At 40.3% G+C, this 15203-nt stretch overlaps 1 protein-coding gene and 1 non-coding gene across 1 annotated transcript; one reads left to right on the forward strand and one right to left on the reverse strand.

The window, feature by feature from the left end:
* The window catches only part of LOC137490987 (uncharacterized), a 40900-nt gene that overhangs the window by 12474 nt on the left and 13223 nt on the right, over nucleotides 1-15203 (forward strand).
* On the reverse strand, nucleotides 3753-3825 carry trnar-ucg (transfer RNA arginine (anticodon UCG)). The gene has a single exon. It is a non-coding gene; the product is annotated as a tRNA-Arg (tRNA).

Here is a 15203-nt window from a genome sequence, read left to right on the forward strand (position 1 = left end):
CAGATTTCACTTACAAAATATTCAATACCCTTTAAAAATACGATGTATAATATTCAAAAGGTCATTTTCAGTTCATTTTATTTCAGTTCAAATATTCGCTTCCATAAATTCAGTGGATCAAATTCGACTGTTAAAATTCAACATTACATCCGGGAACTGCAGGAGAAGCAATAGATTGCAGATTGAAGATCGCCAGCTGCTCTAGCTTTCACCAGCAGGAGGAGATGGAATAATGTAAGATTTTTAACCCAGTAAACAGGCGAGAAAAAGGCTAATAAAGGCAAAAAAGTAGCATTTAATTTTAATATCAATGCCTTGGACATTATAAATAATAAAAAGTATGAGTAAAATGAGTAAATGAGGGTTTAGTCATCTATATTTGCCCTTATGTAACGAAAGCCTGCTGGTGATCGCGTAAAGCTCACTCCTCGGATCCAGGGACAGACGTTGTTCTGCAATCTTATCGGAGCTTGTCTCCCATGCTGGCTCGTTACCTGCTCGGACCGGTGCGGTTACTTGCACATAAACCGTCTTTTGATGAATATGATGTTACACATTGTCTATCTTTATTGACTCTTTCTTCCATAGACGCTAAGTATTATATTGACAGCTAAAGAATATAAACGTAAGAGAAACAGGAGAGGAAATATTATAATAATAATAAAAAATAGATAAACATTGACAGGGCTAAGAACAATTACGAACAAAGATTTTCAAAACCAGAGAGATTTTATGAGAATGTCACAAAACATTTTTAACAAAAGTTTACTTGGAAAAGTTAAACAGAGAGTTAAGGTATGATTTAAGGTTGGTTATGGATGGGGCGTCTAATTTAAAATAATTTAACATGCGAATGCATTAAAGGAGCGTCTTCAGTTATTATTTAAACGCAGCTATGTCAGGATTGGGATAGGTTATAATTTCATTATTTAAATTATGATTGTTATTATTATTATTTTATGACATGTATTTGAGCTATTGCGCTTAAACAAGTCATCCGTGATTCTAAATTAATATTTCTATTTATCCTTTTGAGCTATCACTTTGCTATCGTCTTTCACTTCTTTTTTTCTAGTTTTTGGGGTTCTGCCACGGTATAGAAAATGTAAAAATATATTATAAATTTTTGATGAAAATTACTGTTTTATTCTAATTTAGCAGCAAAATTAGATCGGATGAATCCCAAAAAGATCACAAACTTGCACGTTTTTTGTTTTTTTTTCCCAGTTTTTTTTCCTTCCAATCTGTAGCTTACTCGCTACACAATCTGAAATGTAACTAAACACACACATAATGAGAAGATACTGTGACAAGTGTTTCAGTGCTGGCAGTGTGACTTCTTTATGAATGTGTGAACGATAAACAGATACTCAAGTAAACATAAAAATATACAATTATCAATATATAATGGCAATGAATAGACAATTTAAATCAATGTATTTCTCCACACAAAAATATACATTACCAATATCAGATCAATAGCAGTTATCAAACTCTTACTGCATAAACATTAAACATAGTTACCATTTTAATTTAACAGGTCATTATTACTAAATGATTTAATGCAGAGTAGCCTATCTTGGTGAGGTCTTTGTGAGGTTTATATCTGCAAATAATTCACATATTGTATAAGTAACATTTTTTAGCAATACTGTTTTTCTTTATCATTTTATATTATACATTTGTGCATGTAATATATTATTAGTGTTTGCAGAACTTTGCACTATATACTTTTTGTCTCTGTACTGGAAGGTCCAATCACCAAGACAAAACATTATTGTGTGCAAACAATTGACAATAAATAATTGACAAGTTTTGATAAAACTATGTAATAACTAAAGCTCCTTTCTGCCTGGTAGGAAAAGCCAAAACTATGATTTACTAAACCATGGAAAAATGATTTATTCACTCAAAATGATGACAGAATAAATCTGTAGAAATGACATTATTATGACAATAGGTGGAGACAAACAACCATTTAAATGTAATAAAAGTCTAATCTAAATCTAATAAAAGGTGAGTTTTTTTAAGGAGAGTTATTAAATCTTTAACTGATTTTTTTCTCTTTTTCCATGCATGCAGTTTTCATGAACAAGATAATAACTTAAACTCAAATTAATGCTCCGTGGTCATTTATTTGACAAGTAACTTTGCATTGTAGTAGATAACACATATGCAGTTGAAGTCCAATCAAAATAAAGTAGATTTAAAATAATGTAATTAATAAAAAAAATTTACTCAAAACTTTAAGCTACTTTAAACTTAAAACTGCTTTAAATGTTAAGCTTGTTAAAACGTACAACTACTTTTAAGCACTATTTTTATTTAAGCTTTTAAAAATTACTTTAAAAAACATTCAGTCTAAGCTTTCTCAAGCCAGCCTAAAGTTTGTCTTGACAAACATTTTATTCTAGTTTAAAATAATATTTCCCACATTATTATTAATATTAATACATTAATATTTCCAAATTACTCATATCTGTATTTAGTCTAAAAGACTGCTTTATTTATTTATTTAGGCCTACTTATTTGTTCTGAATGTTTGTGCTTTTATTTTAGTTGTCTTTATTTCTTCAATTCTATTTTCCAAAATGAATCCTCATTGCACTTTTTTAAGTTTACAATGATAATAAAGCGTGTTAACAAATGTTTAATGATTAATGAAGGAATTAAAATGCTTCGTTTTATCGTTTCATCTTCATTTATAAGAACAGTAGCATATTTACAGCTACTGTATATACTATTTCTGCTGTTCACATCCCTTTGTGCCCCCTGGCGGCATATTCACAAACTGCTGTCAATCATTGAAAACACGTGCTTGTCCATTTAAAGCGGCGGTGGTATATGCCCGGCGGTAATAGCCACATTGAACTCTCACCTACTGTAAATCAGTCTACCATGTACAATTAATCAGACAAAAAAAAGCAGCAATGATTCGATTTTTAGATTTGTTTATGGATCTTGAACAACCCACTAGCTTTATATGTGAGCACCATTTTTGTGTTTGTACAGTCTCTTCTCTGTAGGCACCATGCACGATTCAAAATGACCTTTCGCGTTAAGAATTTTGTTACCCTTTTAGTCATAACAGGTAATATGCATGCCAATGAAGGAAGTTAATGACACGCAAACACATCTCAAGAATGTTTTCACAGCTACTGTGTTTCATCCACCAAACATCGCTCTCAACTTAAAGTGAGAGTTTCAAAAATTACCCAGGTGGGACTTGAACCCACAATGCCCAGCTCCAGACGCTGATGCCTTATTCATTAGGCCACTAGGCCATGTCAGTTATATTCAAGCAAGATTGGATAAATCTTAATTGAAGTGTGCAGCAAGTCTGAGAATTTGAAGCTAACTATTGTCCTCAGATCATCACACCTAAGCTTTGAGTAGACAAGTGAGGATTTTTTCACACAACTTAAATTTAACCCAACAAACACAACCCAAATGGGACTTGAATCCACAATCCCCAGCTTCAAAGAGTGATGCCTAATCCATTAGACCACTGGGCCAAAACTAGCATTCGCCATATCTGTTGTATGGCTCAAAAAGTTCTTGTAACCCAGAAAACAGCACTTTAGGATCCCTATTGCATTCAGACGATCTGGTGTGTACACCTAATGACAAAACAGCTTCTCTGACGAGTTTTCCATTGTCATGTCTTTTTGACCCAAGGGTATGAACCTAGCTTTTTGAAGGTCACACTGGATTGTGCTGCACAGCCAACTTAAAAGGAACTGCATCAAAGACAACCCAGGTGGGACTTGAACCCACAATCCCTAGCTTCGAAGGCTGGTGCCTTATCCATTAGGCCACTGGGCTGTATTGACTGTCTTTAAACTTTAATATGCATCCGGGGAGTTGTTGACCCACGTAACAAAAACATGGACAAAACGAAGATTGGACCAGTTTCACAGATTTTTTTTGTGGCACTGCAGAGTGTTTTTACAAGGCTCATTGGTCTCGCGGTATAATTCTCGCTTTGGGTGTGAGAGGTCCCAGGTTCAAATCCTGGATGAGCCCTTTGTCTGTCACAGAAAAAGCAGTGGTCATTTGGTGTTTCTTTGTTAATTGCAGTACCTTTTGCTGTGACTTTAGTTAAAGAGCCCATATTATGGGTTTTTGAAAACTACCATGTAGTGTGTAACACAGCTCTAAGTGAAGTGAAGTATCCAGCTAAGGCTTAAATCTGTAAGTGTACAGTGTTTAAAACGGTTGATTCATCTATAAAAGAGTCGACTCATAGTGCTTCAAACGAGTCGCCTTGATACCGAGTCATTAGGTGTTTCGCCATGACGTACGAACAAAACCAAGTTATTCACGTGCATGCGCAAACCCGGGAGATTTCAAACCTGAGGCCCCGCCCTCTGACGCAGAAACCCAGACACACACAAACACCCACAAACACACGCACACAAACATGCCGGTTGATTGAAGTCACACTGCAGATGGATATTATCGAGTCTCTACCCAAAGATGAAACATCAGCATTATAGCCAAGCAGTTGGAAACTACTGGAAACTTCTGGAAACTACATGCTACAAAGAATACTTCATCAGCGTTTGTTAAAGGAAGGATCAGTAAAGAGTAACTTACTGATGGACGTAAGGATGGGTTTCTTCCTCCATTTCTCAAGCGTAAGTACGTGCGATTAAAGTTGTTGCCTTGTTGACTCTGGCTTGCAAAAGTATTTAGTTGTGATTTGTTACTTGTAACCGCGTGTACTGTATGAGGTTAACTGGCTATATTCTCTTATCGCGTGCAAAGTCACGTTAAAAACGCAACGCGTGCTGCTTTGTTTACGGAGCTCCGTGGACGAGGGTAGTGTGTGTTTGTGTGTGTGTGTTTGTGTCTGTGAAAAGAGCAGAGTGAGACAAGCTATTTGATCTCCTCGACAGTTTTTGGTGTTTTTGCTCAATAAAATAGATAGACGTCTGTATTTTCAAGTCCATCGACTGTATTTACATTGACCCACTGGCAGCTAAAATCCACGCCTACACTATCGAGCGTGTATGAACTATGATTACTTTTATATTGCTGATTAGCTGTTTGACATTTCACTCTGACTGAAGGCAGTCGACCAATCGCAACAGGCTGTCATTGGTCCAATCAGCGCAGATTAGCTTCGCGCTAAGGAGGGGTTTGGGAACAAATGAATCACTGGACGATTCATACGGGTGTCGCTGGGATAATTAGGTAAAAATAAATGCAGATTATAAGACCATGAAAGTGTTTTTTGACCTTGCATGCATATTAGACTGTTGTTGGAGACCCTTACAACCAAGATATGACCCTATTTCATGTATAATATGGGCTCTTTAATGAACATTCAGTGGAAAACCCACAATCACCAGCTCCGGAGGCTCATGCCTTATCCATTGGGCCACTGAGCCATGTCACTAATTTCAATCAAGTATCTCTTGTATGCCTTCAACAAGATGCCACCGCATGGAAAACTGCACTTTAGAATCTTGATGCCAGTTTGCATTCCGTCAAATAAGAACTAATGGCCAAACATTTTCTTTCTGCAATCATTCACATTCTTGTCTCATTGGTTCTGGGGTATGGTTCTAGTGTATAATGTGACTGGTCTTGAGAGTTTCGAATTCCAGTCAAGGCCACTCTCATTAACTTGAAATCACAACCTTTCTGCAGCTATTTTCTTGTTTGCATTTCATCACCATCCACCTAACATGAGACCGTTAGCTGAGAGCCACGGGGTACTTGAAGTCAAGATCTCCATTACCAGAGCTTAGCGGAACCTTTTAGTTTGTTAACGTGACAGTGAGATTCAAGCAAAAATCTTAATTGAAGTGTGCAGCAAGTCTGAGAATTCGAAGCTAACTATTGTGCTCAGATCCTCACACCTAAGCTTTGAGTAGACAAGTCAGGATTTTTTCACACAACTTAAAAGTAACCCAACAAACCAAACAGGACTTGAATCCACAAACTCTAGCTTCGAAGGGTGATGCTTTATCCATTTGGCCACTGGACCAATACTAGCATTTGCAATATCTGTTGTATGACTCAGGAAGCTGTTGTAACTCAGAAAACAGCACTTTAGGATCCCTATTGGTTTCAGACGATCTGGTGTGTGCAAATAACAACAATCCCCAGCTTCGAAGGGTGATGCCATATCCATTAGGCCACTGGGCCGTTTTTACTGCCTGTGAACTGTTATATGCATCCAGGGAGTTGCTGACGCACGTAACAAAAACAACATGAACAAAAAGTAGATTGGACCAGTTTCACAGAAATTTTTTTTGGCACTGCTGAGGACTTCTTCAGGGCTTGTTGGTCTCGTGGTATGATTCCTAGATGAGACCTGTGTCTGTCACAGAAAAAGCAGTGGTGATGTGATGTGCTGTCTAGGGTGTTTATATGTTAATTGTAGCACCTTCAGCTGTGTTTTCAGTTAATGAACATGTTGTGGACTTCTGAATTCAATTAGAATTTTGATCATATTTTGCAACCATTCCTATAGGATTGTTTTATAGTACAATACATAAAAATCCTTTAGGATAATTTCTACAATATTTTAATGGGATCCAATTTATATCTTAATTAAGATATGCTTTTCTATTGTCTCTCTTAGCCTATTATACAATAGTTTTGAATGTTTAATGCAGTTTGCTTAAGCTCACCTTCATGTACTTAAGTGTACAGTTTTAGTGCACAAATTCCCAAACTAACATGTCTATACCAAAAACATATACAATGTCGCTAGACCAAACTGTGGGCTGGCCCACTCGAAACAGAAGTTCACTGTGGGCCCATAGCAAGTCCACACAAAGTGTAGTGTATATAGCCACAATGGGCGAAGTATAGGTATACTATCTGAGTCAGAAGTATGTCCTATGAGCATGCTCTGTGGGCATTTAGTAATTAACAAAATAGTTAGGTCCCACTAATACTAATGTGGTAGGCGGACCCTTTAGGTGCGTGCGTTGCGTGCCAATCACGTCAAGGCTTTATATGAGCAGGTGCGCGCTCCGTCTCGGGTTGGCATTTTGTTGTTTGGACCGGTTGATGGGAGTCTCTCCACTAGCCCTCCAGTGAGTAGAGCATGTTAGAAACCGTGAGTAAGATGGAATGGATTATTAAGTTTACATGAGTGTATTTTTCTTTTAAGGATAGTGGTGGCAGTCTGAAATTAACCTGATTATGTGCGGCCAATTTATGTGCGTAATGTAGAGTTTATTCCAAAGGTAAGTTTTGTGTGTTAGAGTAAACGTAGAAAAAAAAAGGAAAAGAGTTTTAAGGAATGTTGTTGTTTTGCAGAGTCTGCTAGCTGCTGCTTTGCTGTAATTTAAGTGGCATCTGGCCCTATTCTGAACGGCATTCCTACGCGTGCGTGTGTGGACATCAGACGCAAGCGCTTCGGACTCCATCCTCTTTGGCCAATTCATGTGCGCTGCCTCATTCATGCGCGCTCGCTGTATGGTTTATACAGGTCCTCAAACCATCTACGAGTGTTGCCGTCGGAAACCATGTTAGTCTAGTGTGTTTGTTATTTGCTTTGAGTGATGTGATTTTGTACGAAGTGTTATTCCATTTTGTTTTTCTTTTTTTCTTTGTATGGGTTGCTTTGGTTGCTGTTGTCATTATTATTAGTTTATGATTATTATTTTTAGAAGTTGGTGTCGTTGTTATGATTGTAGTGATGATGTGACACTAACTTATTTGCTTAGTATTGCCCAATCGGAACCAAGGGTGGTGTGACGGTGAATATTTTGAATTTTTTTTTCTCTTTCTCGCCTACCAGTTTTTGTTGCATATTGTTCGGTGTGTGGTATTGTTATTGTGCGTTGTATCTTATTTTCTGATCTCGTTGTTTTACAGCAAAGCAGCAGTTGGCAGTTGGTGAGTTCAGTCGTGTGATTTGTAGGGGTTTGTGTTTTCTGTTTTCCTCTTCCTTTACTTGGTGGTAAGAGCTAAGTATGGAGAAGGAATTGGAGGAGTTGCGACAGCAGGTGGAGTCACTGAGGGGAGAGAATGAGCGGTTGCATCAACAACAGTCGAGTCAAGCTGCAGCAGCCACAGCTTCATCGACTGTGAGTAGCATTCCTGCCCCTAGTCCCATAGTTGAACGGATAGTCTACGTTCCTAGGGAACGGAAGTGTCGTGTTTTTAGTGGAAGGGGTGAAGACAGTGTATTTGAATGGGTGGAGGAGATCCAGGCTTGCTTAAAGGGTCGACATTTGCCTTCAGCTGAGCAGGTTTTGTTTGTGATTGATCATTTGGGGGGTCCTGCTAAGAATGAAATTAAGTATAGAGCCCAGAAGGATAGGGAAACCCCAGAGCAAATCTTTTTGATTTTACAAGAACTTTATGGATACCCACAGTCCTATATTGCTTTACAGCAAAGTTTTTTTGCTCGGAGACAGCTAGAGGGGGAATCCCTACAGGAGTATTCACATGCTCTGTTTGCCCTAATGGAGAAGGTAGTCCAACAGGCTCCAGGGGGTATACCTAATTCGGACGTCCTACTTCGAGACCAGTTTGTAGAACATGTGCTTGATAGTGGGTTGAGACGGGAACTTAAACGGCATGTTAGATTAAATCCTACGTTTACTCTTTTGGATATTCGAAAAGAAGCCATTAGGTGGGTGGAAGAGGGATTTCACTATGAGATGAGGGAGAGAAGTAATTCTGTCCCAGTTTCCTCTGCGCTTCAGTATAGGGTACAGGGACAGATGGTTTCCTCTGAGTCACTTAATGTTAACACCTCAGAGTTAATGGAGATAAAGAAAATGATGAGAGCCCAGCAAGAACAGCTTAATTTACTTACTCAAAGTTTACAGCAACTCCAGTCCCAACAGGGAGGCGGTTATGCTAGACGGCAAGGACCTATTATTTGTAGGCGTTGTAATCAGCCTGGGCATATTGCTCGGAATTGTACGTCAGCGCAGCTTTACTCCAAAGACCAACAGGCCCGCGTATGTAGTAATGTACTTGCACGTGATGGACAGGCGGAAAACTACAACCCTCTGCACTGACGAGCCGCAGTTCAGAAGGGGTAGTACCAGGCTCTGCAGTTCTTGCCCCCCTTAATGAATCGCCTTCTACCCTTCTGGGTAAGTGCCCTTCGGTTATGGTTAACATGGGTGGGGTTAATGTCCCATGTTTATTGGACACTGGCTCTATGGTAACAACGATCACGGAGAGTTTCTTTCTAGCACATTTTGAGCCTTGGGGTAAGGAAAGGTTAAATAATTGTGGGTGGTTGCAGCTTCGTGCTGCTAATGGTTCAGTTATTCCGTTTGTAGGATATCTGGAGTTGGATTTTGTTATATTGGGTAGAGTCATTCATAAGAAAGGGGTCTTGATCGTGAAGGACCCTGTTCAGGGCCTTACAACTTCAGGGCTGCCAGGCTTATTGGGAATGAATGTGATAGGAGAGTGCTTCCGAGAGCTGTTTAATCAACATGGGACAGAGTTGTTTGATCTCCCCATAGTTAAGGAAGCCCCAGCATGGCAGATGGCAATGCAGTACTGCCAAGCTGATGGTTCGGGGAGGCCAGAATTTACCGGTGGACTGGTTCGTGTTAGGGGGAGGCGAGCTGTTCGTATTCCAGCCAATTCCTTACAGTTTGTTTCGGTTACATGTACTGCACACTGTGGAGCCTTGTCTATGGCCCTTTATGAGCCTTTAGATGAGGGGAACCCACTTCCATCGGGTGTATTGGCCTCCATATCACTGGTTTCAGTGCAAGCGAGCATTGCAAGAATTCCTCTGGTCAATATTAGTGAGCATGATGTTCTGTTGCAACCACGAGTAGTGGTGGGAAGGTTGTGTCCAGCTCAGCCGGTTAATTGGCCAGGGAATATTATTGTTTCTTGTCCAGGTTCAGCTCCGGAATTGTGCGCCACAGTCTCGTCACAAGTTGGGGAAATTGATGAGGTGAGTAAGGCAATTAAGGGATTAGAATTAGAGCATCTTTCCCTAGAGGAAAGGAGTCAGGTAAGGGATCTGTTGACTAGGTTTAGATCTGTCTTTTCAAGTAACGAGTGTGATTTAGGTTGTACTAGCTTAATCACACACGAGATCCCATTAATAGATCCTGCCCCCGTACGGCAGAGGTATCGCCGTATTCCACCATCTGATTATGCTGCTGTTAAAGAGCATGTTCAACAACTGCTTGCAAGTCAAGTGGTTCGGGAAAGTAGTAGTCCATTTGCTTCCCCAATAGTGGTGGTCAAGAAAAAGATGGTAAGATACGATTGTGTGTGGACTATCGGCAGTTAAATCAGAAAACAAGAAAGGATGCATTCCCCTTACCTCGCATAGAAGAGACTCTGGACGCCCTTTCGGGAGCACAGTGGTTCTCTACTTTAGAATTGGTAAGTGGATACAATCAAGTTCCAGTGGCAGAGCAGGATAAGAGCAAGACGGCCTTTTGCACACCCTTTGGGCTGTTTGAATTTAATCGGATGCCCTTCGGGCTGTGCAATGCCCCAAGCACGTTCCAAAGGTTGATGGAGCGGATGTTTGGGGATCAACGGTTCCAAACATTGTTGTTGTACCTGGACGATATTATTATTTTTTCGTCCACCGTATCCCAACACCTGGAACGGCTGGAGTTGGTGTTTGGCCGTCTGCAACAAGAGGGCTTAAAAGCAAAATTGGATAAGTGCTGTTTTTTCCGTCAAGAAGTACATTACTTGGGGCATGTTGTTTCGAGGGAGGGTGTCTCTACTGACCCAGGTAAAATAAGCACAGTGGCAGAATGGAAGCGGCCGAACAATGTTGCAGATCTAAGATCATTTCTAGGGTTTGCAAGCTACTATCGTCGATTTGTAGAGGGGTTTGCAAAGTTGGCTGCCCCTCTCCATCGCTTGGTAGCAGAATTGATTGGCACAAAGAAAAGAAGGGGGTCAGGTAAACCAATGGAGAGTTGCTGGACCCCAGAGTGTGAAGAGGGGTTCCAGTATCTTAAAAATAAGTTGGTAACTGCCCCTGTCTTGGCATATGCTGATTTTTCTAAGCCATTCGTGCTTGATGTGGATGCTAGCCATTTAGGGTTAGGTGCAGTGCTTAGCCAGGAGCAGGGTGGTAAGTTGCGGCCAGTGGCCTATGCTAGTCGAGGGCTTAGGCCAACAGAAAGGAATATGGAGAACTATAGCTCTATGAAGTTAGAACTTCTTGCCCTAAAATGGGCAATGGCAGAAAAGTTCAAGGATTATCTCCTGGGCCATCACTGCACAGTTTATACTGATAATAATCCATTGAGCTATTTGAGTACCGCCAAGTTAGGTGCAACCGAACAACGTTGGGTGTCCCAGTTGGAGATTTTTGATTATGAGATAAAGTATCGCCCTGGCCGTGTAAATGGAAATGCTGATTCCTTGTCAAGACAGTATTCCTCTGGGAGGTCGAAACCATTGTCGGGTACACCACTACCTGAGAGGCTTCGCACAGCTGACAATTGTCAGAGGGAAAAAGGTGATTTGGTAGGAGCAGAGCAACATGCTATTACTGTCTTCCCACTGTATTCCAGAGAACAACTACAGCAAATGCAGGCAGGTGATCCAACAGTGGGGCCATTTCTCAGGTTCTTTTCTATGAAGAAGTATCCCTCAAAGGCGGAGCGACAGTTAATGTCAAAGTTTGGTTTGGAGCTTTTACGACAATGGGGAAGATTGGCTTTAAAGGGAGGATTGTTGTATCGGCAACTGAAGCTCCCTGACGGGGGGGAGGAGATAGATCAATTAGTACTACCAGAGGTGCTGTGGGATGAGGTATTTCAGCAGCTGCATGATGGGCATGGTCATCAGGGCAGAGATCGAACTTATGACTTGATTCGCAGTAGGTGTTATTGGCCAAGTATGAGTGCATATGTGCAGGAACGCTGCCAGAATTGTTGGCAGTGTGCCATTTCGAAGTCTAGCAAGCCACCAGCACGTGCCCCCATGGGCCATTTGTTGGCATCCAAGCCCAATCAGATATTGGCGGTTGATTTCACGTTATTAGAACCATCTAGTGATGGGCGTGAGCATGTTCTAATTATGACGGATGTATTTTCTAAATACACTTTAGCGGTGCCAACAAGGGATCAGCGGGCGACCACGGTGGCTAGTGTTTTGGTCCAAGAATGGTTTTATAAACTGGGTGTGCCGGCTAGGATTCACTCTGACCAGGGGCGGAATTTTGAAAGTGCGGTGATTGCTCAATTATGTCAACTTTATGGAATCCAGAAGACGCACACGACCCCATATCATCCACAAGGGAATGGACAGTGTTAACGGTTTAATCGCACGCTGCATGATCTGCTCCGTTCCCTTCCACCTGAACAGAAACGTTCTTGGACCTCGCACTTGGCACAGGTGGTGTTTACTTATAATACCACTTGCCACCATTCAACTGGGGAGTCTCCTCATGTTTTAATGTTTGGTCAGAACCCTCGGTTGCCGGTAGATTTTCTGCTAGCTGCGGTTGAAGAACCGGTTATGGGTAATGTGGAAGATTGGGTGGCAAAGCATCAAGAAGGGTTAAGAGACACATATGGAAGAGTGAAAGCCCGGCTGGACGCAGCAGCAGATTATAGGAAGACGCTGTACGATCAGACAGTGAAGGGTCAACCTTTGATGGAGAACTATATTGTGCAGTTGCGTGAAAGTGGAGTTCGGGGTCGAAATAAAATTCAAAACCACTGGTCGACCACATTGTATAAGATAGTGAGGGCCCCGCGGGATGGGGGGCAGGTGTACAGCATTTCTCCTTTAGAAGAGCCTTCCCGGATTAAACATGTACATAGGTCCTTATTAAAGTTGGCACCTACCACTGTACAACCGACTAACCACATTGATTTAGGGTTACTAGATCAGGATTCTGGACAATGCGAGTGTGCTGACGATTCTGTAGCGGTTGTAGTTAAAACTCTGGGACCTACTTCTTCGGAAGATGATTTGTTGCTAATAGGCCAAGATAAAACATCTAGTGAGGTTTCCTCCTTGGCCCCAGTACATAACGTACCAGTTGGGGGGCCCTCTGTTGAAGGGATGGAGAGTTTACGGAGATCAAATAGAGTGACTGCAGGGAAGCATTCTAATCGTTATCATTTGCCCAAAGCAGTGACTGGTAATGTATCGGCTAGTTTATTGGTACAGGCTGGGAATCCCTCGGAGCAAGAGTATGGTAGGACTTTTCGCCCTTGGTTATAGCTAAATCATTGGGACAATGATTGAAAAGCCCGGGTAGATTGTGGTAGGCGGACCCTTTAGGTGCGTGCGTTGCGTGCCAATCACGTCAAGGCTTTTTCATGAGCAGGTGCGCGCTCCGTCTCGGGTTGGCATTTTGTTGTTTGGACCGGTTGATGGGAGTCTCTCCACTAGCCCTCCAGTGAGTAGAGCATGTTAGAAACCGTGAGTAATATGGAATGGATTATTAAGTTTACATGAGTGTATTTTTCTTTTAAGGATAGTGGTGGCAGTCTGAAATTAACCTGATTATGTGCGGCCAATTTATGTGCGTAATGTAGAGTTTATTCCAAAGGTAAGTTTTGTGTGTTAGAGTAAACGTAGAAAAAAAGGGAAAAGAGTTTTAAGGAATGTTGTTGTTTTGCAGAGTCTGCTAGCTGCTGCTTTGCTGTAATTTAAGTGGCATCTGGCCCTATTCTGAATGGCATTCCTACGCGTGCGTGTGTGGACATCAGACGCAAGCGCTTCGGACTCCATCCTCCTTGGCCAATTCATGTGCGCTGCCTCATTCATGCGCGCTCGCTGTATGATTTATACAGGTCCTCAAACCATCTACGAGTGTTGCCGTCGGAAACCATGTTAGTCTAGTGTGTTTGTTATTTGCTTTGAGTGATGTGATTTTGTACGAAGTGTTATTCCATTTTGTTTTTCTTTTTTTCTTTGTATGGGTTGCTTTGGTTGCTGTTGTCATTATTATTAGTTTATGATTATTATTTTTAGAAGTTGGTGTCGTTGTTATGATTGTAGTGATGATGTGACACTAACTTATTTGCTTAGTATTGCCCAATCGGAACCAAGGGTGGTGTGACGGTGATATTTTGAATTGTGTGGTTTGTGGTGTATATGATTTACTATATTTTGATTTTTTTTTTGTTTGGGGTGTATGATTTTGTTTTCAACATCTAGGGGTCCTACATAGTGGTTCCTATTTGGGTTTTATTATATGCTGGAGTGGGACACATTGAATAACCAAGAAATAACAACTGATTACCAATTTCATTTTTGTTGATTGCGGGTGGGATTTATATTGGTATAGTCTTCCTGGTATTTGTATTGATATTGTTTAATGTTTTTTTATTGCTATGTATTTTTTTTTTTTGTGGTTGTGTTCTAGAATCACCACCTAACTAGCTTTATTGATTCGGTTTATGCCATTTGTGGGTGGGTTTATGGTTGTATGGATTTTTGGGGTATTGTATTGATTTTGTCTATTATGATTTTTTTTGTGTCTATTTCCTTTTTTTGGCTAAATGTATGGTGTTCTAGAGTGATATCGGGTACACATTGATCCATCTACCTGTCCATTTGTGGGGATGATGCTTTAAGCGCTTATGAATTCAGAGTTGGGAAGGTGTCCTTAATTGGTGTTTTTGTTACTAGGAACACTGTGTAATTAAGGCAACATTTTTATTGTGATGTTGAGCTCAATGTTTTAAATAGTAAATGTAAGAAATAAAATTGAGATTTGCTTGAACCGTGATTACTCTGCTTGTCACTGTCCATTAAGTTGAATACTTACCATTGGGAAGACCATCTTTGGGTTAGTCTTAGGGGTCGAGGGTCTACCCCTGAGTGCCCCCTTTTACACTAAGTTTTAGTGCTTTAACACAAAACAAAACTAGTTCACTTCTACTATGTAGCAAAATAGCACAATATCACTTCAACTGCATAGTTACATATTTTGAAAGCATAAAGTAAAATCAGTATTAAACGAAGCAAATAAAAATATAAAGACAACATGGACTATTTTTCAAAGGTTTGGGACAAAACTGCTTTAGTTTATAAAAATGCAGATATAAAAGTAACCTTGTAAATAATTATTCCTTTTTAATATGTAAACTTTTTCATTTGAATATGTTAAAATATAATTTATTCCAATGATGTTAAAGCTGCATTTGAGGCATTTGTGTCCTACATAAAATAATTTGAGACAAAACATATAAAAAATATACTTAGTTAAAAGAAAAACAAAGTAAGATTTTCATGTGTGTATTTTCTCT

This window comes from Danio rerio, chromosome 4 (genome assembly GCF_052040795.2).
Source record: "Danio rerio strain M-AB ecotype USA chromosome 4, GRCz13ab, whole genome shotgun sequence".
In the NCBI taxonomy this organism is placed as follows: Eukaryota; Metazoa; Chordata; class Actinopteri; order Cypriniformes; family Danionidae; genus Danio; species Danio rerio.